The 24253-nt window shown below is 43.5% G+C and overlaps 1 protein-coding gene across 3 annotated transcripts in view; it reads left to right on the plus strand.

Moving 5' to 3' along the window:
* Positions 1 to 24253, plus strand: part of JADE2 (jade family PHD finger 2) — a 523571-nt gene that overhangs the window by 4350 nt on the left and 494968 nt on the right. The gene's annotated exons all lie outside the window — the stretch shown is intronic.

The raw sequence follows: 24253 nt of genomic DNA on the forward strand, positions 1-24253 counted from the left end.
ACCACACCCTCACTGGCTACAGTTCTTGACGAATAGGCCAAGGCATCTTTGACTGCAGAAGGACACTTTTGAAAGTGTGATACATTTCTTGTGCTTCTCTTAGTTTTAGACTCCGCAGTGATCATAGTCCCTTTTTGCTGTGTGACCATCAGCGGCTCAGCTCGAAATCGACAATCTGTTTTCCTCTTCTGTTCCAGTTTGACTAACACCCAGTCTCCTTCATGAATAGACTGGGTTCTGGCTCTCCTCCGGGCATCCGCATATGATTTCATCTTCCCTTTGCTCTTTCGATCTGCGGCCGCGATGTCGTCATGTTCGAGGCCATGTTTGTCGGCACATAAGGCAGCATCCAGAGTGGTTATCCGGGTTCGTATGGATCGTCCCAACATTAAAGTAGCCGGACACTTGCCAATGGTTGTGTGTGGAGTAGTGCGGTATGCTCGCAAGACTTCATTTAAGGCAACTTGGCGGTCTTTCTTGTCAAGTGCTGCCTGTTGAAGTGTCTTCTTCAGAGTGGCCATGAATCGCTCAACATTGCCATTGGCCTGCGGCCACAGGGGGGTAATCTTACGATGTTTGAAATTACGGTGCTTGGCAAACTCCCCAAACTCCTGATCGTTGAAAGGTGGTCCGTTATCTGTTTTGATAGTCTTGGGTATGCCCCAGGCGGCAAAGACTTCATCCAGAACAGCGATGGTGACAGCAGCTTTTGTGGACGAGACGAACTGGGCACTGGGGAACCTTGAATACTCGTCCATGACAACTAGTATGTATTTCCCAGATTGAAGAGGCCCAAAGAAGTCCAGGGCAACATCTTGCCATACGCCATTGGGTAGTGTGGACATTTGCAGGGGAGCGGGCGGTTCTCCGTGGCTCACAAGCTGACACTGAGGGCAGTCTTTGAGGGTCAGTTCTACCATCTGATCCAAGAGTGAAAACCATACTCTCTCTCTGAGTGCTCTTTTAGTCGCCACCACTCCGTGATGTCCTTCATGGGCTAGGTTGATCACGCCTTGGCGAAGTTGCAAAGGAATGACTATTCTCTGGTCTCGGAGCACAAGGCCATCCTCCGTGACTGATAATTCATCTCTTACATGTTTGAACGCACTTAGTTCTTGCCTCTCACTCAGATCTCGGGTTTCATCCTCGTCAGAGTGTCGCCACGTGTTTGTTCGGAGACGATGCTTCACTTGGTGCAGGACAGCGTCTTGCGTGGTGGCATCCTGGATGGCTTCCAGCGGGACAGCGGGTGGCCTGGCTTGGTCAACCACGAAATGGATGTATTCCTCAGCAAGGGAGGACTCTGTTGCAGATGTGATTTTGGGATGTCTTGACATGTAATCGGCAGGATTGGCAGCCTTCCCGGGTTTGTGTATGATAGTGTACGTGTATTCCTGAAGACAGAGTCCCCATCGTTCTATCCTGGGAGGCATTTCAGCTCGTGGATTGCCAAAGATGGTGATTAAAGCCTGGTGATCTGTGACTAACGTGAAGTGTTTGCCATACACGAAGATATGGAAATGCTCGCAGGCCCATACAACAGCTAAGCTCTCCTTCTCGGGCTGAGAATAAGCTCTTTCCGTGTCCGTGAGACTCCTGCTGGCATACGCAACAATGTGCCGCTGATCGGTCTCATGTTCAAACTGTGCCAGGATGGCACCTAGGCCAATGGGGCTGGCGTCCACTGTAATTTCTGTTTTGCTCTTAGGATTGAAGTACGCCCGGTTGTTCGCGGATTCCACAGCCTTCTTGATTTCCTGGAAAGCTTGTTCACATTGTGGTGTCCAGTCGAAAGGCTGCCCCTGCTTGGTGAGATTGCGCAAGGGATAGCTGATGGTAGCATAGTCTTGTATGTAACGAGCACAATAGCTCGCCATCCCGAGAAAGGACCTCACGTCCCCTACATCTTGAGGGCTGTTGGTGTCATTCAGTGCCGCTACTTTCTCAGGGTCTGGTTTCATTCCGGCTCCCGAAAATATATGTCCAAAGAATTTCAACGTGGATTTGTGAAATTCACATTTCCCTTTATTCAGTGTGAGGTTTGTGTCTAAGAGGGCATGACAAACTCTGTCCAGGGCTGTGTCATGCTCCTGCACTGTCGCACCATAAACAAGTATATCGTCACTATAATTCAGGGCATTTGGAACGTGGTGGGTTGTCTTCCTTATGGCTTCTTGGAATATCTCTGCGGCAGAAGAGACTCCAAAACTGAGCCGCTTATATCTAAAAAGTCCAAGATGAGTAGCAAACGTGGTGATGGGCCGTGATTTTTCGTGTAGCTCCAGTTGATGGTATCCCTTATTAAGGTCTAACTTGGAGAAGACTTGAGCTCCGTTGAGGGACGTAATCATGTCACTCAGATGTGGTCCAGGATGCCGCTCTCGCTCGATGGCAGTATTAGGTACCCTCATGTCAACGCAGAGGCGCACTTTGTTTTAGGTACCCCTTTTTGGCACAATCGCAACTGGCGAAACCCATGGAGTGGGTCCGTTAGTCCTCTCGATGATGTCAGAAGTAAGCTCTCGCAACTACATGTGTGTACATCAAAAAGGGTACAATGAGGTTCGTACACGAGAGACGACCGCCGGGAACCAACAGAGGAGGGATTGCCTGCAGCGGAACACCACCGCAGAGGATACGTACTTGTTTCCTCATTTGGCGCCACAAAAGAATCCCCTCCCGGCTCCCCGCCTTAAAGCATAGCGAGACACAGCGCTATACTTTCATATCAAAATTACCAGTGGGATACGAATTTTCTATCCATATACCGCTACCGACTACTTTCCTAATCAACATCATCTGTTTCACAAACTAAAAGAATACCCATTGCTTGAAACTGAGCTCTTATAGACCCAGACTTACTCCAACCACACATTGGAATTGGAGTAAAAGCCCTGAAGAGTCGTGTTGACTCAACCGTACACGACGAAACACGTGTCGGCGATTGATATTACTCTCAAAGTCTGGAGGAAATTAAACATCTTGCTGTGACAAGAGGATTTACACCAAAGAACCTGCTTCTGCGTTTCTTTCCTACTTATGGTCATTGTACCCTTTTTGATGTACACACATGTAGTTGCGAGAGCTTACTTCTGTTAAATTTGCCTGGTCTCTTGACTTGTTTGGACGGTTAAGGGTGTTTTTCCGTCTGCTCTTTACGCACTACACAACGACACTTTTGCTCCTTACACACCTTGTAACGTTTTAACCCAGGCAGTGCGCCCCTACAGTCCTAATCTTCCAAAAACCCCTTTGCACAGTACTCTCGATGATGTCAGCTTGTAGCAGCTATTGCAATTCTTCTTCAACGGCTTTTTGGAGGTGAAACGGGACCCTTCTATGATGCTGGGCAACGGGTGTCACCTGCTCGTTGATATGTAACCGCACTTGACAGCGGGCCATCTTACCAAGCCCAATGAACAGCTTGGGAAACTTGTGGATGATGTCTGGGTCGTCACTGACATGATATAAGATCTCCACCAGCCAGACGCGTTCGGCTGTAGGGAGGCTGAGAAGACAGTCATCTTCTGGTCCTTCAATCACGTGTACCTGAGCAGGCACAGTGTGTTTTTTGTGAGTGAGAGTGGTTGCGAACTTTCCCAGACAGGGAAGTGGTTTCTTAGACATCCACGTGTATACCCTGCGCCGGACTTAGTGGAGGGATGGGATCCATTCTTCGATATTCTGTCACTGGAATGTAGTTCAAGGATGCACCACTGTTGAGCACGAACTTGGTTGAATGGTCTCCTACACGGATATCAACTCGCAGGTATTTTTTGAGTTGATCGGGGTCAGCCACCATGCAGATGTATTCGTCGCTGTCCTGTGACGCAGGAGATGGTGATCTCGACTCTCAAGACTGTGACCTTCTCGACCAACATGATCGGTGTGATGTCCCACTCGATTGTGAAGATCCTGTGGACGATCTTCGGTGATCGTGGACTGCTTTGGCATTGTGATGGGTGGTCGTCGGGCGAGAGGACCCCCGGGGTCTTTCTGCTTGTCTCTTCGGTATTCTTCACAGACATTTTCAAAATGGTTATCTCTTCCGCATTTCCGGCATTGTTGGCCAAGGGCAGGACATCCATCAGTGTGAGGAAAGTCATATCCGCACCGGTAACATTTGAGCGGACGTTCACGTCTTTTGTCTCTTTTGCTTGAACCATGACGTCTGTGACCTGTGGGTAGATGATGAGCTTTTGGTCTCGATCTTTGTCTTTCACAAGGTGACCTTCGAGTGGTGCGTGACTGAAGTCGGAAGGCTTGTTCACGCTTCTCCGTGCTTCCTGCCTCCATCTTCTTGGCGTGTTCCTCCGCCTGGTCATGAACTCTGGTCATCTCCCCTCGATCTCGTCTAAGGTATAACTTTTCTTTAGTAGTCGACACCTTAAGGACTCTGACAACCCTCTATGATACGTAGCCTGAGGGCATCTTCAGTGGAGAATGTATCAAATTCACAATAGCGAGCCAGTCTCCGAAGCAGTGTGATGAACGTGCTCTATGATTCCTCCTTCTCCTGCGACGCTAGATTGAAGGTATACCTTTCATAGTCGACATTCTTTTTGTGCAAAAACTTTTTGTTTAGTGCATCACGCACTTTGGTGTAGGATCCGGTATCATCCGTAGGCAGTTCCTTGATGAGTTGACTAATTTCCTTTCCTACAAGGTTACGCAGAGCAATTAATTTCTAATCTTCTGCTGTCACCTGGGACCCTTGCATGAAATCTTCGAAGTCCTCGAGCAATTCTTGCCATCTGAGCCAGATACCTCCTCCAGCCACAAGTGCGAGCGGCTTGGGTGGGCGTAAGAAGGAAACGCCCATCATGCTGGGCCGGTTGGCGCCGACTGGATTTGCAGTTTGACGTGGCGGCGATGGTGACATCTTTCAACAATGGTGTGTTTACTTATAGATACTCTCAGGCAGTCTTTTGTGGTGAGATCGGTCCCTTCAAACCACTCACTCAGTGGCGTCGCGGACTTTTCACTGTGTGCACCTACTGCAAAGGGTTGTGAATAATGTGGAGCGCCTGTCCTCTGTCCTCCGTGTGTGTCTCCACCATGCGCCGACAAGCTCGTGGCATTAAATTGTAATTTTCAGGCTTGTAGTAGCCAGGGTTTGTTTGCAAAGTTACTTTTGCCTGACTCCAAAATGGCCGCCCTCTATCTTTAACGGGATGGGAGCAGAGGCCTGACCTCAAGATGGCTGCCGTTGTCGAAATCTCGTCTCCCACGAGATTTGGGCTAGGAATCGCACTCCCCTGGGCCTCGATATCCACCGGCAGGCACTCTCCATGGAGTCAGCCTCAGCAGCTTGGTGCAACGGCTCGGGGCTTCTCAGTGTCCTCCACCAACTTCTGGCAGCAGGTAGGACCGGGGTGGGCTCCCGGCATCTGGCAGCAATCTCTTCTTCTGGCGCCCGAGGCGGGCATCTGTAGCTCAGCGGGCACTTGCGCTCACAGGCGCAGCGCGTGGAGCAGGCAGGCTTCAGCACCGTCGGTTCGGCGGGGACGAGCACCCCGACGATCGCGCTCTCCGCGGCAGCAACGCCACACACGCGGCGGGACAGGGACAGAATTACTTGTTGGGGATAGCGCGTTCAGGCCATGCGCTGATATCCCATCCTCGTCGCCAGTTGTCGAGTCTTGTGGGCATAAATGAAGCTCGGACTCAGACTTATATTCACCTTCTTTATTAAGCGTCTGTTCATTCCCTGTCCCTACTCTAATCTGACCAGTTCCTTTCCCTGCTTCTCCCAGTCCGGTTCCTCCCACAGCTCTGCCCCCCAACTACTAGAACGTTAATGGACACCATTACATCATGATTAAGCCTTTATGAGAGCAAGATGCAATTCCTGTTAAGCATCCTTGAATTGATTTTGAAAAATTGACAAGAGTAATACCCTCTTGGTTAAAAATCATTCAGAAATGTAATGGGTATAAAATGCAGCTGCAGAGGCAGTATCCAATATGGCTGGGTGAAAACACATACATGGCTTCCTCACGTTGAAACCTACATTGGCTTAATTTATAGGCTAGAAGTAAATCCAATGTTATATTAATAAATATGACATTGGGTTGGAGGGCTCTAAACTTCATGAGTGCACTTAAACTGTGCATTTTAGCAAGAGCGCTACATTGAGGCAGAAAATGAGTTCTGGGTGTACCCAAAGGAGAGTGTTTATATACGCTCTATGGCAGTGCACTCAAAAAATAAGTAATTGGATTGGAGATGTCCTCTCTGCCTTCTAAGTGCATGTTTAGCACTTCATAGGTGCAGTTAATATTGCTCACTCATTATTTTTTAGTTTTTAATAGCATCTTTTCAATCTGTTAATTTATCCAGCACCACTTACAAGTTCGCTTTCTATTTAACACATCTTTCTGTCTTCCAGAAACCAATCCTAACCTTGTTGTTGTTAAACCTACTTCAAATGCCAACCATTCTCTTTTTCTATGTAATCTGTGCTTTGGTATCAGTGAGCTGACTCCATTAATTTCGTAACTCGGAGATAAATGCTGCTTTGGTCATATTTAGTCCCTTATTCAGTTTGTGTTTTGCATTGCCTCATAATCCATTAATAGACTAATTTCAGACAAAGCCTTTATTCCCACAAAATTGAACACCGATGATAGTTCATTGTTTGTAGTACTGATCTCAACCTTTTGACTTCTGGGCACTGCCACTGAATCATTACTGGAACCGGGGGACCCCCACTGAATCATTGGGATCCGGGGAGCCCTCACTCAGTCATTCAGGAAGCGGGGTACCCCGGCCTAAGCATTGTCCATGATTTGAACAGCTAAACCATGCACAAAAAATGCAGAAAAAGCATTAATCAAACAAATACACAAACAATGACACAATTTATTTAATTCGCAAACACATATAAATATATATATATATATTTTTTAAATAGAATGATTGAAGCTTTTCTAAATTCAATCAAGGCCACTCATCGTCCATACTATATTTTGTTTGATGCTCCTGCACTGCTCCCACTAATGGGCAAATATAATTTAATCTCCCCGTGCTTAGCAAAAATGAATGTGTCAGTCTGTAACGAAACTGTTGCTGATATATAAAGCATTCTTATACCTTCGGGTCGAGTTTGCTCTATATAAAACTACAAAAAACAAAACTGAGGATATTCATTTAATTTTGGGCTCCAATTTCCAACTCCTTCTCACTTTAAAAATGTTTAACTGTACATTTAGCTTCTTTATTACCATACACTTTATTAATCTGTTATTATAGTTTAGTTCTCTAAGTTGTCGTGAACCCCCTAAGGGACCTTAGCGGACCCCAGGTTGGGAACTACTGCTTTATACTATTTTCTACTGGCCATACATTGTCCAAAGGATTTTTTTTTTTTTTAAGAGATAGCCACACATTCTCCCAGCTAAACCTAAGCCACTAAAACAGGTGTATATCTTGTGAACCAAACCTAAAAAACCATGAAAATGTGATACCTTATGTAATTTGAATAAAGTGCTTGACAATTCTTTTTATGGGATGTTGAGCCTTCACCCACAAGATCTAGCATGCTTTATCACCAGCCCAGAACTTGGTGAACAGGAAATCCACTGTTGGTAGTGAAATGTATTTGCTGGTTCATGTATAAAATTTGTCAAATAATGGCAAGGTAGATCTACTGAATGACGCTTCATTACTGTTAAAGGATATTCATGATGATTCCAGTTCTTCGAAGAGTAGACACCGAAAAGTATTTATAAACCTCATTCTTTTACATGATATTTCAACTTACTGATAAGGGATGGGGAAGTGCTCCACACGAGGATAGACTCCATAGTCTAGTAGCTAGATATTCCTTCCATGGAAGTGAGCAATGCCTAAAACTGTAATAGAGTTATGTGTTTGAGGGCTTGAGATCCTATACCAAGAGTTGTCACATGATCTCTATCACAAGAATTGTCGCATGCATCATTTACGCCTTACACCTTAACATATGTTACTACTTTCACTGGGTCTCTGTGTTAGAATTCTCAAACTTGTTACCATTTTTCTTCGGTAGGCGATAGTAGCTAGTGTGTTAATTGTTACTAATGTTTTTTGCTTTTTTTCTCTTATTGGACCTAGAACAGGCTAAGCACACTCTGTGGTGATATTACAGGTTTCTGCACAGACTGCTAACATATTCCTGGTACTTGGAATTATATCTTTTGGGGCTGTCCACATATACATTGATTCATGTTTGCAATCTTTGCCTCCAATACGAAGAATATGTGTAGAGCTTTGGAATCTGTTATGAGGAACCAAAAACTAAGACAAAATAACATTTTCTGATTGATAGGTGAATCACACTAAAATATGTACATCGGTTTGTAATGGAAATCAGCTATCTATTACCAGGCACTCCAGGCATCATCATAGACATACGTTTTTTCCTCAGCCACTAATCGTTTGGTAGTTTATCACTCACAGATGGATTCCTCTTACTTTAATCCTGCATGGGTCCGTATCAGATAGGTCCGTATTATTTTAATTTCCCTCATTACATGAAGGTATCATCTCAAAGTTGGGTTTTCTTCCAAGCTTTAGTTTTCTATGGTTCCCAATTAGTCCTTTATTGATTTACATAATTTTCCTTTCCTTCCTAAAACCACTGTTTGTATTTTTCTGTTAACCTTTTAAGCTTATAGATGGTGAAGCACTTCCACCATAGAAAGATTTTGGACATTTTCGAAGAGCATTTAAATTTATGTCCGAAGATAGATTTCACATATTGCAATTGCTTTTCCAGAACTATTACATTATCCAGCGTTTATTTCACCTTCATGCATGTATGAAACGTATTGCAAGATGATAGCACATATTTTTGATTATGAGCTGAGATACTTAAAACATTTACTTTTTTGTATAATTTTGTGATACACACCTCCCTGTTGCCCTTTTTGTAGCTAATTGTACCTACTTTCCTGTGGGCTTTTCAGCGAGAAATGCACCATGACAACGTTTTGGGTGACCTGATTCTAGGTATAAGAAAGTTGTTAATTAATGAAATTGTTTTAAAAAAATCCTCCTAATTAAAATATGCTGGCAGTGGTTTATAAACTCTCCTCAATGTCCACAACACTAATCTCCATTCCAGAGGTCCGTTAATCGCATCGTAGCAGTCCACTAAACTTGTATTGTAAACTGAATGAAAGATTCACGTTGGAGACTCGAGTCTGGTGTTTACACTTTACCCCAAAATGAGGCTTGGCAGAAAGAAAACATTGTAGAGAATAATGTAAGGTTGCAAGCCCATTAATGCAGCGTACATGTTGCAACTTTATGCTGCAACCTTTAGCACATGTGAGATAATCTACTGTTTAGCTTTCTGGAAGATATTTGTATTGTTTGTTGAAAATGTGGACTAAATGCATTTTTACTTCTAGATACAGTTTGGGCAGGAATTGTCCCCTGCAGTGTAAACAGGTGTGTTACTGTAGTAATCACACTTAATACATATATTCCCAAAATAGTTTATGTTCAGAAGTAAATAGTGCATGCAGTAAGCAGGGGGTCAGCACAGGAATGAATGATAACATTCTAGTGCAAGCAGTCAATGCACAGACATTCTTATGACATCCCTTAACTTATAATTGTAACTAAACTTAAAGGTGTACACAAGTTACTACATATCTCCCTTCTTAATGAAAAACAAAAATGAAAGAAAAATATAACAAATGATAAAAAAAACCAAGATAGAATTGATTATTTTTAAACGAACAAAGTCCTCAAATTTCTTTGGGGTAACAATACGTCTTCCATATCTGCTGGATTAATTTTTTTCATTACCTTTTTCCACCAAAGCTCCATTTGAACAGTCGGATTCCTTTACTCTCAACTGATCGCCAGATTCAATCCCTATAGAATCAAACACCGGCGCACCCCCATCTCCTTAGAAACTTCAACACTCGCCCCATTCTCTAACCTAGACCTAGTACACCCATCCAGTAGAATCCTGAACTTCAGACATAGTCAGGACCTGTAACATCAACATCCTGTGTCACATCCGTTCCCTTTTCAATAGAAGGCAAAACATCTATCCACCAATAATCTTTCTTCTTTTCCACATTACCAGTTTTCTTCCTGACACAAGCATCATCTGAAATGGAAATGCGACTCATATGATGGACTCTACTATCATCCAGCTCAACTGTGTTACGCATGACTTTGGTCGCAACCCTAGGATCCGAAAACTTAGATTGCAACTTACCCACTTTTTTCCGCATTTCACTCTGACAAACTGACCAACCTTAATACAAACTTCCTTGGTACCATGTTTGGCATCAAGAGAACATTTATTTTTACAATGCGACTTGATAATGGATTCTCTCACTTGATCAGAATCCCAATCATATTTTTTGCTTTTACCCATCCATCCAGGATTAATCCTGCAATGGGGAAATCTTCCACGCATTAATCCAAAATGACTTTCCCCAATAGTATCATGGACAGTTTTTTTGGAAAACTTTCTCTCAAAAAACATCTCTCTAAGAAACTAATAACCGTTTCAGTGTCTACTTTCAAAACGATATCCACCTCAATCCACCTTGAAAAAAGGTCAGCTAATACTAACATGTTCTTGGTAATTCCATCTTGCCAAACCATGGGTCCCATGATATCTAATGCCACGATCTCCCATGGCAAATCAGGACAAGCAAGTGAGGACATGGACGGAAGGAGTGTCTTTTGTGCCTTAGCTGAACACTCACAACTAACACAAGCATGTACAAATCTTTCGATGTCCAAATCAATTCTTGGCCACCAATATAATGCTTTGATGTTTCTCCTTGTGCGAGATACACCTGGATGTCCTTCATGGCCAATAGAAACAATCTTTGACCGCATACCTTTGGGTGGCACACTTTTTTCCCCTCCTACAAATAAATTCACCCTCCACACTCAATTCACCACGTACCTCCCAAAATGCTCTCAACTCCAATTTGAGTTTGCAACCACCCGTTTGTGATCCTACTTTTTACATCCAACAAACTATCATCTTTTTTATAGTCTTCTTCCCAATCAACCTTACGTAGAGCAGTAGAGTCAGTAAACACCCCGGCGACACAAAAGTCGCCCCATGGATCAGGATCAATTTCTTTAAGGGGTAAGGAAAGTCTACTGAGGAAATCATAAATAAACAGTTAGAATCCACTCCTTGGAAATGAGGGTGTTACCTCCGCAGTGGGGAACACCTTAATGTTTTTAGGTCCCCTCACACACCAACAGGTCCCTTGGTGTCATGCTTCATCATCGGGGCCATCGTACCTCTCTACGGGGTACGGCGTGCTGCGACCTACGAAGACGCGGGAGCACTTGTATAAGACTATGTGTGATGTTGGTGTAGGTGGGTTTTTTTGGGATGTGAGTGTTTAGTGGGGTTTGAGGAATGGTGAAAGTTAAAAAGAACCTGGCTCGTGGGGTGACTAAAAATTATTTAATAAGCCCCCGGGCTGATGCTGTTAAAAAAGAGCGTAGGAGGTCTCTACGCTGACAATGTGCGTTATCTCCTTTTTGTGTGCGTCGACATGTTTCGGTGCCAGAAGCACCTTCTTCAGGACGGGGTGCACAAATCCCCACCTTACCCACGTTTCTCTAACTGATACTAGAAATTTCCTAATAAAAGTGAGGAAGAAATATTAATAGTGCCTATTATGTGCTTATCAAAAATGAAAAGAACGTTGTCTTTCAATCAACCTGTAAAGGAAAGTAGACAACATTTTTTTTTCAGGTGGTCTCTCTTTCCAACTCCAATGGTAAAATGTTCAGCGGTTACAGGTGACAGACTATAGCCGTACTACAGTGCTTATAGTGAAGAAAAAGTTTTTCATTATAAAAAGAACACACTAGACACACTGACACACAACATAAAGTATACACACTTGATGAAGAAGTTTTCTGGTCTGATGTTTAAAAACATCATGTGGTCGTAACACCCTTGTTGGTAAATAGGGAAAGGATAAAGATTGTGTTTATATCCCTACAAAGTGAGGAGGAAAAAAAGAACATTGAAATCATGCCAATATACATTTGCAACTTACTTTTTTGGAGTTTGTGGATAAACCTCATGAGCCAATGCGTCAGGATCTGGTGTGCTAAATAGCACCTGTTTGAGGGGAAAAGGGCATATTCAGGTTCTGATTTTGCTTACAAAATTTGTCATGGTGGCACTGCTTAGAGTCGTATGGCTCCACTACTCACAATTTCTACGAAGAAATACCTCCCGATCGATCCCTCCGTGGCTCCGGTGATAATGCCAGAAGGATTCTTGGGAAAGGGCTTTATACCCTTCCCTGAGTCAGAGTTAATTGCATGACTCATGTTTCCTTATGGTCATGTATGGTCATTGCCGGTTTTTGTTAATTAATTACATGATTGTAGTATCCATGGGAACATATATGGGCATTGTCGGTTCACACGGTCATGCAGTACTCGTGTCTTTCCTTCGCACATGCGGTATGGTTCCTCCTTCTGCGCATGCATTGTTATGAACCAGAGTTTTCTTGTTTGCGCATGCGCTCGTACGGGTGTCATTGTTAACCCGTTATGCGCAAGCGCTGTATTGCGTGGGAATTTGGTTTCAGAAGCAAACCAACGTTACTTTGTCACGTGCACCACTGTATTATGTATAATGCTTGTAGGGGAACCCACATAATCTTCCCTCATGATTGCCATTAGTCCCGCATTGTCCTATGTAGCGGGCTAGAGAGCGCATTGTCATCCGAATGAATTAGGCGTTGGTTTGGAAATAGATCCATGATTTTATGCCCCATGAAAACACTGTGAAAAGCCCAAATAAATCATAATTCTGGTTGTCATTAGTTGATCTCGATCCTGTGTAACATATTTTCACCAGTAAATGTGAGGCGATTGGGAGACAGCCGGGTATTTGTATAAGAGGGGAAGGCAAATCTCATGAACCACTCTTATTAGCTGAATATGGTCTGTACGTCACCTTAGAAGGGTCTGTCAAAAGAATTCCATTCTATGTTATCTGAACCCACGGAATGTTGTCATTTAACCCTGTCACATTGGCACCCAGTCTGAAAACCCATCTCTGCTCTTTCTCGAAGAGTCCTTGTTCTGATGGGAGTTGTTCAACCACTGTCCACCTAATGTCATTGACCCAATGTCCATTCTCAATGAAATGCGTTGCCATTTTTGTTGTTGTCTTTTTACAGCGGATATTGCTCTTATGTTCTCCGATTCGTGTCTTTACTGGACTTTTCGTCATTCCGATGTACTCCAAGCTGCAAGGGCAGGTAATCATATATATGACGTTTTTGCTGTTGCAAATGGTTAGTTTGCGTTGTTCCCATACCGTTCCGTTCTTGAAGGTCTGATTTTTACTTTTCTGGGTTAAGTGCCAACTCGCACAATTTCCACAAGGGTAGTGGCCACTTAGTCCTTGTGGATGGAGGTGTGGCATCTGATGTATCTTTGGTCGGGTGTGCACCAGCATGTCCCTGAGATTTTTGCCTCGTTTGTGGGCAATTAGGGGTTTTTCAAGCTTTAGGTTGGCACTTGTCAGATTGCGCCAGTGTTTATTCAGAAGTTTAGTAACCTCATTGCTTGGAGGGCTGTAGGTTGTAACGCAGATGGGTCTGGCTGGTGCCTGATTGTTCTGGGGTCTGTTTTCCAGTAGTGCCTCCCAATGGTTATTTCTCGCTCTTTTCATTGCGTTATCGATGACTTTCTCTGGGTACTGCCTTTTCTGCAATTTGATTTTTAAATCCTTTGCTTGTGCTTTGTAGTCTTGGATTTGTGTGCAATTGCGTCTCAGGCGTAGGAACTGTCCATACGGCAAATTGGTACGTAAGTGCCGAGGATGGAAGCTATCATAGCGGAGGAGGCAGTTCCTTGCCGTTGGTTTGAAGTGGGTATTTGTATGTAATTTCCCATCTTTTGGGAAAATGTTGAGATCCAAGAACACCAATGTTTCTTTTGATACCGTGTGAGTGAACTTCAAGAATTGGTTCTGCTGATTCAACCAAACCATAAAGTCAGACACAGATTGTTCGTCCCCTTGCCATATCACCAACACATCATCTATGTACCTTCTCCATGTGTGTATATAGTGTCTGTATGGGTTGTTGAGGTGTAGGATTTTCTTACTCTCTCTCCATATGATGGACGTAGAGGCCCCCCAGGCTCGGCACGAAAGTACTGCCCATACTCGTGCCATGGAGTTGGAGGTAGAGGGTTCCTTCAAACTCCAAAAAGTTTTTTGTTAGTGCAAGTGAGATGCACTCCATTACCACACATCTCGGTGTTTGGTATTTCCAGTTGGTGCTGTATATAACTTCTTCTATGATGGCCAAGGTTTCATCGTGAGGGAGGCTCGTGTAGAGGCTCTCCACGTCTAGGCTGAGAAGTAGCTGATTTCTGGATCAAAAGTTATTTCTTGTAGGAGCTGGAGGACTGCTTTCGTGTCCTTGAGGTACGTGTCCGTCCCCTGGACTAAGGGGCGCAGGAAAGCATCAGAAAATTTTGACAGGGGCTCAAGGATGGAGCCTATCCCCGAGACGATGGGTCTGCCTGGTGGGTTCTCCAGTCTCTTGTGAATTTTCGGTATACAGTAAAAATATGGTGTTCTAGGTGTCTTCTGGGCTAGAAACTCGGCCCCTTTTCTTGACAGCCAATTATGAGCCAGGGCTTCCTCCACCATGGCTCCAATGGTAATTTTGATGGATTCTGTTGGGTCTTCCTTGAGGATAGTATAGTTCCGTTGATCAGACAGTAGTCTGGGGCATTCTTTTCTATAGACTGTTGTTGTCTGGATTCCATGGTGGAGGAAGCCCGAGTATGGGCAGTACTTTCGCGCCGAGCCTGTACGTCCATCATATGGAGAGTAAGAAAATCCTACACGTCAACAACCCATAGAGACATCATATACACACATGGAGAAGGTACATAGATGATGTGCTGGTGATATGGCAAGGGGACGAACAATCTGTGTCTGACTTTATGGTTTGGTTTAATTAGCAGAACCAATTCTTGAAGTTCACTCACACGGTATCAAAAGAAACATTGGTGTTCTTGGATCTCAACATTTTCCCAAAAGATTGGAAATTACATACAAATACCCACTTCAAACCAACGGCAAGGAACTGCCTCCTCCGCTATGATAGCTTCCATCCTCGGCACTTACGTACCAATTTGCCATATGGACAGTTCCTACGCCTGAGACGCAATTGCACACAAATCCAAGACTGCAAAGGATTTAAAAATCAAATTGCAGAAAAGGCAGTACCCAGAGAAAGTCATAGATAACGCAATGAAAAGAGCGAGAAATTACCATCGGGGGGCACTACTGGAAAACAGACCCCAGAACAATCAGGCACCAGCCAGACCCATCTGCGTTACAACCTACAGCCCTCAAAGCAATGAGGTTACTAAACTTCTGAATAAACACTGGCGCATTCTGACAAGTGCCAACCTAAAGCATGAAAAACCCCTAATTGCCCACAAATGAGGCAAAAATCTCAGGGACATGCTGGTGCACACCCGACCAAAGATACATCAAATGCCACACCTCCATCCACAAGGACTAAGTGGCCACTACCCTTGTGGAAATTGTGCGAGTTGCCACTTAACCCAGAAAAGTAAAAATCTGACCTTCAAGAACGGAACGGTTTGGGAACAACGCAAACTAAGCAATTGCAACAGCAAAAACGTCATATATATGATTACCTGCCCTTGCAGCTTGGAGTATATCGGAATGAGGAAAAGGCCAGTAAAAACACAAATCGGAGAACATAAGAGCAATATCCGCTGTAAAAAGACAACAACAAAAATGGCAACGCATTTAATTGAGAATGGACATTGTGTCAATGACATTAGGTGGACAGTGGTTGAACAACTCCCATCAGAACAAGGACTCTTCGAGAAAGAGCAGAGATGGGTTTTCAGACTGGGTACCAATGTGACAGGGTTAAATGACAACATTCCGTGGGGTCAGATAACATAGAATGGAATTCTTTTGACAGACCCTTCTAAGGTGACGTACAGACCATATTCAGCTAATAAGAGTGGTTCATGAGATTTGCCTTCCCCTCTTATCAAATACCCGGCTGTCTCCCAATCGCCTCACATTTCCTAGTGAAAATATGTTACACAGGATCGAGATCGACTAATGACAACCAGAATTATGATTTATTTGGTCTTTTCACAGTATTTTCATGGGGCATAAAATCATGGATCTATTTCCAAACCAACGCCTAATTCCTTCGGATGACAATGTGCTCTCTAGCCCGCTACATAGGACAACGCGGGACTAATGGCAATCATGAGGGAAGATTATGTGGGTTCCCCTACAAGCATTATACATGTTACAGTGGTGCACGTGACAAAGTAACGTTGGTTTGCTTCCGAAACCAAATTCCCACGCAATACAGCGCTTGCGTATAACGGGTTAACAATGACACCCGTACGAGCGCATGCGCAAACAAGAAAACTCTGATTCATAACAATGCATGCGCAGAAGGAGGAACCATACCGCATGTGCGAAGGAAAGACACGAGTACTGCATGACCGTGTGAACCGACAATGCCCATATATGTTCCCAAGGATACAACAATCATGTAATTAACTAACAAAAACCGGCAATGACCATACATGACCATAAGGAAACATGAGTCATGCAATTAACCAATTAACTCGGACTCGGGGACGGGTATAAAACCCTTTCCCAAGAATCCTTCTGGCATTATCACTGGAGCCACGGAGGGATCGATCGGGAGGTATTTCCACGTAGAAATCGTGAGAAGTGGAAGCCATACGACTCTAAGCAGTGCCACCACGACAAATTTTGTAAGCAAAATCAGAACCTGAATATGCCCTTTTCCCCTCAAACCGGTGCTATTTAGCACACCAGATCCTGACGCATTGGCTCATGAGGTTTATCCACAAACTCCAAAACAGTGTGTTGCAAATATATATTGGCATGATTTCAATGGTTTTTTTTTTCCTCCTCACTTTGTAGGGATATAAACACAATCTTTATCCTTTCCCTATTTACCAACAAGGGTGTTACGACCACATGATGTTTTTTAACATCAGACCAGAAAACTTCTTCATCAAGTGTGTATACTTTATGTTGTGTGTCAGTGTGTCTAGTGTGTTCTTTTTATAATGAAAAACTTTTTCTTCACTATAAGCACTGTAGTACGGCTATAGTCTGTCACCTGTAACCGCTGGACATTTTACCATTGGAGTTGGAAAGAGAGACCACCTGAAAACATTTTTTTTAATTTATTTTTTTGTTTCTTTTTTTTTTTTTTTTGTCCTCATAGGCCACTTTGTCGTTACAGGGAATAAAACTCTAGCTACAGGAAGACATTCGTTTCTGTGCCATCACGAAACCAGAGATTGGCTTCAGTACCTCCCACGAAGTGGGCCTAATGTCTTAGTGAGGAAGAGCCTCGCACAAACCATCTCCATTCAAGCCCGATGTCGGCCGATAGTCCAGTAACGTTGTGGCGTGGGGTGCCTCCCATTGGACATCGAGACTTAGGCTTAATCATCGGACCCGGGGAAAAAGAAAAAAAAAACAAAAAAAACCCCCGGGCTCTTTAGTTATCCTGTCTCCAGTCAACCAAAAAGTTCCAAAATCTCAGAGATCGAGCACTACAGGCTCTGGCCAGGTCTACCTTCGATACTTCATAAAGTGAAGACAACCACTCTGTATGGGTCGGTGAGTTGACATTAACCCAATTTTTGCATAGTTCTCTTCTTGCAATTAGGATAGCGTAATATAGAAAATCTCTTTTGAGTCCCTTGATGTTGTTATTTATCCCAAAGATGACTAAGGACCATGAGATAGAAATAGGGATTCGAAGAATTGATTCTAGTGATGCCTCAACCTCTTGCCAGAATGTCTTAATATTCGGACATTCCCAAAACATATGTAGATCTGAGGCAGCTGGGAGGGAGCATTTACTACAGAACTTCCCTGGTTGAAACTTGGAGAGCTTTTTGGGGGAATAGTACGCTCGGTGCAGTGTAAATAATTGATTGCGCCTCAACCAGGCAGGTTTAATGATTTTATAGTGAAGACTAAAAGATTCTACCCATTTCTCTTCTGCCTGGGGTTCTCCCTCTCCACCCCAAAGTTTTACCGGAAGATGAAATTCGCCCTCTACCTCTTCAATAATGTTCCAGTAATAGAAAGCTACTTCTTTCCCTCCATAAGGTTTCTCAACTAGATTCTTTTCCAATATACTAACTCCACCAAATTTAGCCTTTGCCTTTCTTTGAATTCGCATCCAGCTGGACAATTGTAGATATATATATCAAGATAAAGGTGAGGTTACCTTGTCTGAAAATAGTTCCCAATTCAATAGGGACCCTTCTACAACGAAATCTCCCCAAATGTGTTATTCCTGCTTCCCGCAAAGCGGTTTTGACAGTGTCAATGTATTGAATGGAGAGTCCTGAAAGGTCCGAGATCGGTGCGTAGTTGGAGAAGTATGCTATCCCTAGCTTAGATTTGGTTTGAGTCCATTCTTTAAGAGAGCTATATAGAGTCTTTAGCCTGACTTTCTTGAAAAATCTCTGATGTCCAAACTTAAATAAAAATCCGTCCAATGGGAGAATGGAGCCCAGGATCATTGCCTTGAACATACGGCCATTTGAATTGTCTAACGGGGTCTTTAACCCTTTCGATGCTGATGACGAGCTCAGCTCGTCATCACCCACGGGTGTCATGTGCTGATGACGAGCTGAGCTCGTCATGCAAACAGCAAAATGGTAAATCCCAGCACAGGAGGGGGAAAACGCCTAGCAGCCAAGAGGTTAATAACATTCTAGAATGAGTCAGATGGAACGCCCATGCATAGTATTCAAGGTCTGGCAAGGCAAGCCCTCCTTTTTCTCTCCTCCTTCTCAGCTTCTTCCAAGCCAGCCTAGTTGACTTAAAGCACCAAATAAATGAATTGGTATTTTGTTGACATTTGAAGAGTGACTTAGCATCGAATGTTAATGGGATACAATTAAAAATAAATGTGTATTTGGGGAGGATGGACATTTTCACCAGGCTGGTTCTCCCGTAGATGGTGAGGGGGATAAAAGACCAAGACTTCATGAGAGCTTTAGCTTCACGGGATATGCTGTCCAGGTTAGACTGGGTCAAAAAATTTAGATCATTTGTGATTTTGATGCCCAGATAGCGGATTGAAGGCCTGACCGGAAGTTGAAGCCTCCCGATGTTCCAAGCCATTATATCTGTTTTTCCGGCGTTAATTTCGTACCCAGAAAATTTTCCGAATTCCTCTGCTCTTTTAATTACTATGGGGAATGCCTGAACCGGGTCTGTCGTGTATATGAGAATGCCGTCGGTATATAGTCCGACTTTCTTCTCCCATTCGGAAAAAACAAAAGGCAAAATATTGGTGTCCTCCCTAATAGTCTGGGCAAATGGTTCAACATAAATGTTGAATAAAAGAGGCGAAAGAGGGCACCCCTGTCTTGTCCCTCTACTTATTTCAAATGGATTTGTACGCATGCCATTAATTAATAGGCTGGCTCTCGGGTTTTTATATAATAGCCCTACCGCTCTGCAGAATTTAGGACCAAGTTGAAACTTCTCCATGACAGCAGTTAGGTAGGACCAGTTGACCCTATCAAATGCTTTTGTAGCATCAAGTGTCATTATAGCGAGAGGAAAGGCAAAGGTTGACGCGATGTCTATCGCGCCAATTAGATCGTAGGTTAAGTCAGCCAGTTGTCGGCCTCTAATAAACCCCTTTTGGTCCTGATGGATAATTGTGCCAATCTCGCTTCCCAAACGTGCAGCCAAGACTGACGAGAAGATCTTATAATCGTTGTTGAGAAGCGATATTGGACGGTATGATCCACAGTCTGCAGGATCTTTGCCTGATTTTAGGATTAAGGTGATATTTGCCTCTCCCCAAGAGCTAGGTGGTACTTCCCCTCTAATTAGGATATTGTTGAAAAGGTTTGTTAGAATCGGGGTGAGAATTGGGTTAAGCACTCGATATAGCTCACCCGGGATACCATCAGGTCCTGCAGCCTTTCCTAATTTTAGATGTTTAATGACTTTTTCAACCTCAGCCTCAGTAATTTCTTTCTCTAGATTTTCCCTCTGTGCCGTCGACAGCTTAGGAAGATTCACCTTATCCAACCACTCCGTTCTTTTCTCAATATTAACACTAGTCGCATCTGTGTATATATCTTGAAAAAAGATGCTAAAGGCTTCCCCTATTTCGAGATCTGTATTCCTGCTATCGACTTCCCCCACTAACCTTACTTCTTTTATATGATTCCTAGCCTGGTCGGTTTTTATTTTCCAAGCCAGGAGCTTCCCTGCCGATTCGCCGTATTCAAAGTGGGAGAGCTTGCTGACCTGCCATCGTTTACTCAGTCTCTCCTGCAGAAGTGTATTTAATTTGTCTTTTAGCTCCCTTTTCTTTTCCAAATGTGCAGATGGCTCTGGGTCTGCAGACTCTAAGAAGGCCAGATCTTGCTCTATTTTTGTTATCTCCTCTCTGTATATCTTTTTCTTGTAGGATGCCCGATTCGTGATATGCCCCCTTATGTATGCTTTCCATGACTCCCAGACAATCCCCAGGGAGGCGGAATCTATATTCCACTCCAAAAAGGAGGCAGTTTCAGTTGTAAGAAGTTCTCTTCTTCTTCCAATAAAATAGAGCGGTCAAATGACCAAGAGGCATGGGTGGGCCCCTGATCTAACGTTATCGAAAAGGTAATGGCAGAATGATCTGATGATATGATAAGTTCTTTATTGAGTCTTTTATGGAGAAGCTAAACAGGGCGTAGTCTATACGTGATTTGTGTTTATATTTATGATTGTAATATGAGGCCCCCAAAGTTTTCCCGGCCCTTTGTCTCCACAAATCTTCCATCCCCAGATTGGACATAGAGTGTACAAGAGTTTCTCTCATTTTATTATGGACAACAGCTCTCGAAGTAGGGGTTTTATCTAATTTCGGATCTAGCACTAGATTAAAGTCGCCCATCCAAATTATTGGATCCGTGATGGTGATCAAGTGGTTTTGTATTGTATTTAGATAGGAGGGATCGTCCTGATTGGGACCATAATATCCCACCAGGGTGACTCGCCTCCCATCAAGCTGGACATTAGCCAGCAGCCATCTTCCGCTCGAATCTGTCCTCCAATCCGCTATCTGAGCCCTAGCTCCCTTTTTAAAAATAATAGCTACTCCCCGAATATTAGCATTATGGTCCGTAGTAATGAATTTGTCCACCCATTTCAGTTTTTTCATTATATCTGATAACTCTTGTTTCTTTAAGTGAGTCTCCTGGATTGTTATGACCTGCGCGGGCGAGTCTCTAAGATATTGGAGGATTTTATGTCTCCTGCCTCGCACACGTAAGCCATTTACGTTCCATGACAAAAATTTAATGTCCCTCATTATACTTTCGCTTTAACATTCGACTGTTCTGCTCCTCACATGATAGAATCTCTGCTGCTGTCTGTCTTTTATAAACTGTATTGGCCAGCATTATTGAGTATCTCTCCCTGGGCTCTACAAAATTAAATGAATTAATCCTTTGCTTATGAGGACTTTTTTGTGCTTTCACCCCCCCTGGTTACCCCCTTCCTCCCCTAGAAACCCCCCCCCCTACATACTCTGGCCAGATGGCTTGCCAGGTTGACGTCCCCGACCTTGCCCCCCCTGATGCGCTTGTTCATAAGGTGGTCGACACTCTTTTTTTTAATAGATGTCTTGGGTGTCATGGGTGTCGTAGTTGTTATTATGAGGGTTGGACCAAGAAAAAAAAAAAAGCGACAGGTGGAGAGGAGGAGGGACAATTAAACCTTTACCCCTCAACTCTGTGCTCTCACATACTACATCTGTTTTTTATTTTGTTATATGCATTTTCCAATTTCTAATTCCCCCCCCTTTTTTTTCCTTTTTTAATTTTTACCTATTTATTTATTTCTTTATTTATTATATATATATATATATATATATATATATATATATATATATATATATATATATATATATATATATATATATTTTTACTTTCTCACCTTATCTCCTTTTTGTCCTTCCCTTTTTTCCCTCCTATTTACCCTGTTCCCTTACTTCCCTCTCTCCCTTTCCCCTTCCTCTTTCTTCATCTTTTCCCTCTCTTCTCCTTTCTTTTTTCCTTTCCTTTCTGTAGCGTATGGTAATTAATATCCCCCTTTTCTTTTTGGGTTTTAGTACTTGTCTTATCTCTTTATTTGTTAGTTGTCTAGGTTGTTCCTCATTGTTTTTTTTGCTTTCTATCTGAGGCTTGATTGGGTAAGCATCCTATACCCAGTGGTTTAAGAAGATTCTTTGATGGATACTAATAGTTCATCTGCCTCTAGGGGAGTCTTAATATTGTACATTTCATTATTGAACATAACTTTCAGAAACGCAGGGAATCTCATCTGCACAGTGGCTCCCAAAACTCTGAACTTTTCCATTTGTTGTCCCAGCTCCCATTGCCTTTCCAATGTAGTTTTAGACAAATCAGATCTCACTTCGAAGGAAAAATCCGAAGCCTTCAGCGACTTAGCTTTTAGTGCTAGATTAAGTATCTTTTCCTTACTCGCATACGTTAGAAAATTAACAAGGATCTTTCTCGGTTTGCTCCTACCCGAGTTCAGTCGGAAGGGATCACGATGGATCCTTTGTATATCTAATTCTAGGTCTTCTGTTGACTCCTCTAGATTAAGTGCCTCCTTTAACAGAGAAACAACATTTCTTTATTTCGCTTCCTTCTTTGCCTTCTGGAATTTTTAGAAGTCTAAGATTATTCCTCCTTGAATAATTTTCTAAAGACTCAACTCTGTCTTTTACAGCATCCCCCTCTCTGCGTAGAGACTGAATTCTGGTTTCTGCGTGATCCAATTTGACTTTGAGTTCACTTACAGTGCTCTCTAAGCTCCCGGTCCTCTCGAAATGCCCGTCGACTTTGGTCTCTAAGTTCTCGCACATAGCACGAATCTCCGATTGGTTTTGCCTCGACTCGGCAAAGCTCTTTTTGGTGTCCGCAAAACCTGTTTTAATCTCATCTCTCATATTAAGAAGTAGATGTTGGAGAGTACTCTCGCCGTCTTCAATGTTACTCCTGGCGAGTAATACCGAGTCTTTTATTCCACTGGAGGCATCTGGGGATTCTGAGTTCTCCACGTCGACCACCAAATGCTCTGATGGAATCTCTATAGCTCTGTTCAAATCAGTGCGCAAATCTATTGTAGCGTTAGCCAGGTCTGACTTATTCGCCTGTTCCATTTCATCCATTTCATCCACTTCTGAAAGCTTGGTATGGCTAAATGTGGCTGCTGGGCTCAGTGAATCGAGGGGTTCAGCTGAGGTGGGTTTATTTTGTTCGGCAGTCAAATTTTGAGGACGCAGAAATTCTCGATTTGATATTTATGGTCTGGGGTAGGGCCTTAAAATAGGACCTCAAAGAGGGTGTAATCAGTGTGGCTTTACTCATTTTAGGTATTATCTTATTAGTGGACCTCTGAAGCGGCTCTTTAGCGGTATTGCCCAGGTAATCACCCCCTAGTTTAGTCGCGCTTGATGGCCGTTGGCCACCTTCCTTAAAAGGCGCTTTACCCTGGGCTTTGCCCTGGGCTGATTGGGATAGATCTAGCTCGGGGTCTGTCTCAGTGCTTGTTTCAAGACCTCTTTCGGGGCCCTCTTCTGTCAGAGATTCTAGTTCAGAGTCCAGCTCCACAGCTTTAGTCGCTAGGGCTATGCCCTTCTTTTTGCCCTTCCTCTTCCCCTTTCGCTTCCCCAGGTTGTCGCTACTGGAACCCTTCCTTCCTCCTGAATCCCTCCTCCTGATCTTTGCTCTGGTCAGTGTTTTGCTGTTACTCTGGTTTAGGACTGCCAGAGACAGAGCCTGCAGTTTGTTCTTGATACTAGCCGGATTTGGAGCTGGGGCTAATAAGGGACAAGAGTCTTTTGCAAGCCCGCTGTTTGTATCTTGGTCTGTGTGCAACAGGGAGCTCCTGTCTCGATCTATGGCTGTTCCTGCGTGATTAAGGCTACATTCAGTGATAACAGCTGTAGGCTCTAAATTGTTGTTTGATTTTACACTTTTACCAATTTTTACAACCTTGCCTGTATCAGGTGCTTCTGACATGCCATCCTCCCAAGAAGCCCCCTTACCGCACCATTTCGCCGCTCTCCCGGACCTCAGGAACACGCTATGAGCAGCCGCCTTTTGACTCTTCCGCAGCTCCACGGCT

The sequence above is a fragment of the Lissotriton vulgaris genome, chromosome 7 (assembly GCF_964263255.1).
Source record: "Lissotriton vulgaris chromosome 7, aLisVul1.2, whole genome shotgun sequence".
Lineage (NCBI taxonomy): Eukaryota > Metazoa > Chordata > Amphibia > Caudata > Salamandridae > Lissotriton > Lissotriton vulgaris.